We start from the raw sequence: 7,646 nt of genomic DNA, 5'->3' as shown, positions 1-7,646 counted from the left end.
AAGCCTGTGGGCAGGAAGCCCAGGAGGTAGTCGGCAGGCAGGGGTTTTCGGTGGGGTCTTTGATTAGACCCAGCCAAGAGCTGGGGGAAAGTTCTTTGTCTTGAGAAAGGGTGTAGGGGAACCTCCATGTCCCCCGCACCTCGTGAAGCCAGGTGCCAGCAGGGTCGGGGGGCTACAAAGGAGCTCCTCAAAGCGGGCGCGGGCGCGGGCGCTCCTGCGCTTGAAGTCCCGCTCGCGCCGCGCCGGCCAGTGGGAAGGGCGGCCCCAGGTGCCGGCCTCGCTGATTGGGCCTCGGCTGTTTCCTAGGCGATGGGCGGGGATTGCTGGGAGAGGAGCGCGGTGCTTTAGCCGCCGGGCGGCCCGCGGCATCCCGCTCCCCCTCCCCCGCCCCCGCCCGCCCGCCCGCCCGCCATGGGCTGCGGGAACTCCACGGCCACCAGCGCGGGCGGCAGAGGTAGGTAGGGGCAGGGGCAGGTGCTGCTGGGGCTGGGGAGGGGGCAGCATCAGTGCAGGGAGGGGGGAGACGGGGGCTTGAGAAAGGGCAGAGTCAAGGCGAAGCAGCTGTCCTCGCCGGGAAGGAGGGGAGCTGGCCCGGCTCTACAACTGCATGGACACTCGCTTTCCCTTGGCCGGGGCAGGAGGGAGAACGGCCCCGGCGCTGGGCTGTGGGGGGGATGCCCCCTGCTGCCTTTATCCTGCCAGAAAGGGGATCGTGCTCTCCCTCGCGTGCTCTCTCTGGTTTGTTTAAGCTAGCGCTTGTTCCCGGGCTTCCCAAATCCCTTCCGAATAGCGGGGCAGAGGCGGGAGCTATCCAGGATGTGTTTTGCAGAGTCTGCTGTGTAAAGGTCCCCATGCGAGGCAGGGCACTGGGAAGATGATGCCTTCCCACGACCGAAGCCCGCACCTGTACGAGGCCCAGGTCTGAAGATTTAAGGAAAAAAGCAGAAGATATATATATATATCTGTAGGCTGCATGAGGAGTGTTGGGTGTGGTGTCATCTGTAGCTGGCTTGTAGATAAGCTCCGGGTTTCCCTGCAGTCAAGTCTTTCTGTGTTTGGTGGCTGGAGCCCCAAGGGTTTTTTGGGTTTTTTTGCCCGGTTCATGGGACAATTGCACTTTTGTTTTTAGAGTCTCGGACACAGCCTGGGGATGACGAAGATCTGTGTTTTTACATTCATCTCAGTCTGAACGGCATTTTTATCCCCAGCAATATTCTGGTTTCCCTTCATAAAAAACCTGATCTGTAGCCCTTGGATGTCAACGCAAGTCACTGTATTGACTGCAGTGGTCTTTAGATCACCTGCAGAAAGCATCTGCCTTTCTAGAGACACGGTCAGTGACAGTTCAGTGTCTCAGGTAGCCTTCAAGTCTGGGGTGTAATCTCCACCCTCTTCACTTCCCTCAGAGGCTAGGAATGCCACTTTTGTAATAACTTCTTGAACCCTCCTCTACCTCCTGCTTGTCTAAGAAGCTGGCTCTTGTGCCTACATTGAGGTTTCCTTTGTGCATTCTGCATTAATAATGCATCCATCTAACTGTATCAGTGGATTGATTGTTGTTATTTTGAGACTAGATTTGCTGTTTGTGGTTGTTTCTGCTGACATAGCCCTTCCTCCCCTTCACCTTTAAAACATTTGGCAAACATTGAGCTACTTATCGAAGCACTCTAATTCCCCCCCTCCCCCCCATTCACTTTTATTTGTTGTTAGGACATCTGTAATTGCTTGAAACCATTTACCAAAGTGGAGATAGATTCAATTAGAAAAATATTGCAGCTGGTTCTGCTCTCAGTTTCACTAGATTTACATTGAGTCATCTATATTGACTTCAATGGCTTCTGATTTACAGAAGTGTGAGTGTGTAATTCTGAGCATGAATTATATTGACCCTTCATTCTCTGAGCTGATTGTAGTTGAGTTTGTGTGAAGTACTTGCTGGTCTTCTCATTAAATCCTCAGACTATATGTTCATTGTTTTAGGGGTCTGTTCTCCCATTAAAGCTTGTGCGAGTCCTGCTTATATCAGTGAGTGAAGTGAATGTGAATACATCAGAGGTCTTGTCACTACTCAAGTTCTAACAGTATAATTTCACTTGTATCACTGAGACCTGCTATAAGTGATTCTGTAAACTGCAGTCACTAGAAGTCACTCTAATTTACAACTGCTACAAGTGCATGCAGATGGGAATTACATCAAGCTAGTGACTGGTAAACGCATTTCACATCCATCATAGGCTGGATCCAGTTTCTTTGTGGGCTGGATATAGCTCGCAGGTAGTAGGTTGCCAAGCCCTGGTCTAGGCTATTTTCATTTAAGTCAGCTAATTGCCAGTTAACTTGAATTAGCAAATTTTTTTGTCAGTGTCCAGATGCGTCACAAACATTTGTTCCAGGACAGAAACGGGAAAACCCAAACAGGCTGTCATTTGAAAAAGTGTTAGCTAACTCACAATACGTAACAGATAACACTAGCAGAGTCTCCCTATGCCTGAGGAAGGGTGTTTGTGCCCGAAAGCTTGCAAAGAACTTTTCCATCTGTTTAGTTGGTCTAATAAAAGATAGCACATCTACCCAAAGAACCTTGCTGGCTAACTCTCAAAGCATTTACAAATGTGGTAGCTGAACAGTTAAACTGGGTTAAAAGCTCAAGGTTAGAACCACCCAGTGTGTGAATAAAAAGGTATTTTAGGACATTTTTAGATGTGTGAGAGATGCAATGCCAGGCGCTTTTGAAAGTGCGCTGCATCGTGTGCATTTGTATCAACAGAGAAATGCATGCCAGCACTGGGAAAATGGTGGCGGTGCGCTTTTGAACAAAAACACATTGATTAATCAAGTCTGCTCCAAAGTGCCGATCTCTGGCGTGTTACAGCACGAAAAGGTGCATGTATCAATGCCCTTAGGTCCCATTAATGCTGGTAAACTAATACCTCTAGTGATGGATTTTCTATATACATAAACACTTAAACTGGAAAGACAGATCTTTCAGAGCTGGATTCTTGTCCTAATTGCACTAGTGTAAGTTGGGTCTAACTGCTGAAATCAGCGAAGTTACAAAGGTATATGCAAGTGTTGCTATGAGTATGAAGAGAATAAATACTGGTGGTATAAAACCCCAGTACTGAATGTTATGTCATTTAAAACTCCTTTCAAAACATCGAAAAAATGGCCAAAAGGCAAACATACTTTTTAAAGTACATCTAATAAAAATGAAATGAAGTTTAATTCAAAGAAAAGAAATAATTGCAACTTTCTATTATCACTTTGGTGTTTTAAAGCAGTAGTTGGTAACCTTTTTAGTTTGCAGGCTGGAGTGACTCAGTTCTGTCAGAGGCAGGTGGACTGGCAGGTGCTAGTACCCTGCCACTGTTGCTTTTCTCTGCAGCAGCACAGGAAACCCACAGCTAGGGCTTTTGCCCACAGCAGTAGGGAAAAGTGACTGCTGCTGAAACCCTAAACCACTGAATGCCACCAAAGCCTCACATCTTCAGGCTGTCCCTGTTTTAAAGAAAAAGGGCATTTCTATTACATTATAGAAAAGTGCTGTTTATATACACATTAATGTTATGGTTGTAAAGTACCACTCACTGTATCTTGAAGAGTAACCTTATGACTGTATTACAGTCAGTAATGTCAAAGCTAGCATTGCATAACATGTAATTAACCTGGAACACTCTTTGTCATATTATCATAGAATCATAGAAGTAGGGGTCAGAAGGGACCTCATAGATCTTCAAGTCCGACCCCCTGCCTGGGCAGGAGGGAAACTGGGCTCAAGTGACCCCAGCCAGGTAGGCATCGAGCCGCTTCTTGAAGACCCCCAGGGTAGGAGCCAGCACCACTTCCCTTGGAAGTTGGTTCCAGATCCTAGCCGCCCTAACTGTGAAGTAGTTCCTATGGATGTCTAATCTAAACCTACTCTCCAACAACTTGTGGCCATTATTCCTTGTTATCCCGGGGGTTGCTAGGGGAAACAAGGTCTCCCCCAAACTCTTCTGGTCCCCCCTAGTGAGTTTATAGACGGTCTATATGTTACGAAGTCTAATATTTTAGTCAGTTTTACATCGTGGATTAGCTGTGTAGGCATGGTGCTCCACTCCTTCCTCTGGTAAATTCCCATTGAAATTAAGTATGTTTTACTTGAGTTGGGACTATGTATAATTGTGTAATCTTCCCAATGTATGCAGTAAGCCACCTTCAGTTTTTCTTGGTGGAATAACATGGCACGGGTATCAAACCTGAGGGTCAGGATGATCTACCCTAAGAGATGGGTTGTAGCAGAAACAAAATGCTTTCCTATGATACTTTTTCCAGTATGCTACTGCTCAGTATTACAGTATTAGGAAGTTAGCATCTTGTGTAGATGTGCCCGTTGTGTCATTCCACCCAACTGTTGGATAAAAACAGTGTTCTTTTTCTTTAGCACTAAAAAGACTGAGGTTGGTTCCTGGTTTGTTTTTTTTCCCTGATAGTGAAGGTCACCATAAATTTAGGCCTACAACAGTTGGTTTGAATCCAAATTTGAATTTCAATTGTTATAATGACATACTGCTCCAGACCGAGGAGAATATTTTTTTTTCTTTTTGCTGCCTTCAAACTGATATGTTAAGTGATTTTAAGTCTTCTCTAGAGGTCACCTGGCTGGGGTTGTCTGACTCCAGATGTCTTTCCTGCTTATGCAGGGGGCTGGACCTGATGATCCTTTGGGGCCCCTTCCAGCCCTATGATTCTATGAATGCAGAGGGATTAAACCTTCCAAAGCATTGGCAAGTATTAGGAAGGATCTGAGATTTAATGGATCATTAGTCTGCTGAGCCATTGCCATTTCTGTGATCCAGTAAACTGAAGTATGCATTTCTTTTCAAAACTCCCAGCAGTTCTAAGCTTTAGTTATGCATGAAGTTGATTTAGAAACATTCTTCTTATCCATATGAGTTCTTACCCCTAAGCTGTCATTTTCCTGTCTATTTTCTGAAGATTTTTAAAAACTTCAAAGTGCCTCTTTTTTTGTGCCCTTATACAATGGGCCCTTAAACGTTAATTTGTTCAGCTTCTCCCAGGTTAGCATTTTTCCCTCTGTTCCCGTGTTTTCTTTGCTAAAAATTTGCCTAAAATTGCATGTCCTTCCACTGCCAGTGGTAGGAGTAGCAGTGGTCTAAAATTTAGGACATTTGATGGTTGTGGGAGACCTAACCTTCAGTCAAGAAGGTAGAAATTGCTAGCCTGTGTAGGCTTATATATGCAAAAAAGTGGAAGTTAACCATGAAAATTGAAGTTAGTTTGCAAATTTCCCAGCAAGTCATTTTAAAATTTCTGTTCAAAATCTTAATAATTTTTAAAATTAGAGTTTAAACAGCCAATATTTCATGCCATATACTAAATTGGTACTAGATGAATATACTAAATTGGGGCTGTCTAACTGTGTGGCCAGAGGTCCCATGCCTCAGGGGTCACACCAATGGGGGCTACACTTGTGGGGACCATGCCCCTGGAGCCACAGATTGCATGCCTTCTTCCTCATGCTGTATTGCACACCAGGGCACTCTCCCTACCCCCTGCTGTGCTGCATATCCAGATGCTTGCACTTTGCTGGTCCTGCCCCCCCTCCCCCTTCCCCCATGACTAGGGACAGACATTACACATAAACTGGTTTAAGTGATCAGAAACTGGTTTACACCTGTAACAGAACAGATGTTCCATGCACATAAACCAGTATGAAAATGGCTGAAACTGGTTTGAGATAAACCTGGTTGAACATAGTATCAGACTTGAGTAATTTGGGTCAAACTGGTTTATGCAGTGTCTGTCCCAGACCCCCTGCTAGTTTAAGAAAAAATAGGCTCCCCAGCATCCTGGTATGCTCTCTGGGCTGGGCAGGGCTCTCTGCTCCACAGCAGGGCTGGCCCTTCCCTTCTACTCCCTGGCTGTAGCTCTGGCAGAGACTGCAGGCATCTGCCTGCTTTCTCCCTGCTAAGCAGGGATTATTTCCCCCACCCCTCTGCCTTATGCAGATACCTCAGCATTAGCTAGCAGACCACATGCTGTCTACAGTCCTGGCTGTGGGAGACAACAAAGGCAGACAGGCTTTTTGGAGCTAACCAACAGGTAGCCTAATGTCCTTCCTTTGAAAAGCTGTTTAAGAAGATCTTGAACTAATTGATAGAGGCTTTGTTTTCTTAATGGGTTAATAAACACTGTGTTAGGGGTGATAAACATTCCCTGATGGGCTGCTCAGGAGAGGAGGGGGCGGGCAGGGGGGACACACAATCCCTAATAAGAGTGTCCTGCTGGGGCCTGGCCATGCCTCCCCTCAGCTCAGCACTGAAAGCAGAGGGAGGGCTTCTCTAGCGCCCCCTGGCTTCTAGCCTGAGGCACTGCAGGCATGTGCCTGCATTTTTTTTCAGTTCAGAGAGGATGTCTGTATGGTTACAAACCGGTTTAGCCTAGCCAGTTTGGACTAACCTGCAAAGATTGAATCAATTCAGGCTCAGGTTTTTTGAATGTCTGTCCCTAGCCCATGTGTTTGGGTGCTCCCCCCCCAACCCTGCTTCACTGCATCTAGGTGCCCACTCTTGCCCTAAGCTTCCTGTCCATGAGCTCCCCTGCTGCATCCTGCCTCTCGGGCACTGTGGGATCCTGGGTCCTCCAACTCCAGCTCTGCACTGCACCACCTTGCTCACTGTGGTAGGAAACGGGAAGCCAGAGGGAGAGGGAGCCTAGAGATCCTGGCTATTCCTGCAGGTGGAGCAATGGGGGATTGGCAGCCAGGTGAGAGCCAGGTAGGGGCCACAATTTAACCCCTGGAGGGCTGCATGTGTACCATAGGTTGCTAGTTCAACAGCCCTGTAGTAAATTACTTTTTATTTTTCTCCACCTCTGTAGTAAATCACTTTTTTTATTTTTCTCCACCTTTCTTTGGCTCAGACCTAACCTATTAGTTTGCCCCTAATTAGGCTATATATGTTCCCAGTTATCCTCATGTAAATTTGGGTTAAACCCATTATAATCCATTGCACTTGCTCCATTTTATCATGAGATAACTGAAGATGGAGTTTGGCCCAGATTTCCTTTGTCTGTACATTGTAGTGGGAGCCAGAAAACAAGCATGTGACAAAAAACTCAGTTGCAACAATATCCGTATAGTTAGTGGTTGCATGTATGTGTTTGTGTGTGATTGTGTGTGTGGGCATTTGTTTGTGTGAAATGTTTAGTTCTTGTGTTTTTATTTTTTAATAATACCAAAACAATTTGGAAGAAAAATTCAGGGAAAATATTTGAAAAATTATTTCCTAGCCAGGTCTCATAACCAGATATCTATAACAATAGATATTTATAACAGATATCTATAACAATACTAGGGTTTTATTTATCACAGAAGAATATAAACTGTCATTCATGCAACAGCTTTCTGCATCCAGAATACTTTTACTATAATTCTACAGGAATGTTCAGTACCAAGCTTCTGTTGTTTTAAAACCTATACTAACCATCCTGATGAATTAAATTGGTTTCAAGATATGTTTCTGTCCTCTTTAATTTGCAACTGTTTTAAATGACACATACTGGTTGTGTCTGCAGTGATGCTTTTCTCAACAGAGAATGTTTTCCTTTTATAATCACTTGGGTTCAATGCTACAAATGTCTGA

The 7,646-nt window shown here is 45.4% G+C and overlaps 1 long non-coding RNA gene across 1 annotated transcript in view; it reads left to right on the top strand.

Moving 5' to 3' along the window:
* The first annotated feature begins 390 nt into the window (after positions 1-390).
* The window catches only part of LOC109283649 (uncharacterized), a 30,119-nt gene continuing 22,863 nt past the window's right edge, over positions 391-7,646 (top strand). Inside the window, exon 1 of the long non-coding RNA XR_002090908.2 lies at positions 391-454. This is a non-coding gene — a long non-coding RNA (uncharacterized LOC109283649). The remainder of the gene's footprint in view (positions 455-7,646) is intronic.

The sequence above is a fragment of the Alligator mississippiensis genome, chromosome 4 (genome assembly GCF_030867095.1).
Source record: "Alligator mississippiensis isolate rAllMis1 chromosome 4, rAllMis1, whole genome shotgun sequence".
In the NCBI taxonomy this organism is placed as follows: domain Eukaryota; kingdom Metazoa; phylum Chordata; order Crocodylia; family Alligatoridae; genus Alligator; species Alligator mississippiensis.
The sequence above is the reverse complement of the archived record's forward strand: the minus strand, read 5'-3'. Positions and strand labels throughout refer to the sequence as shown.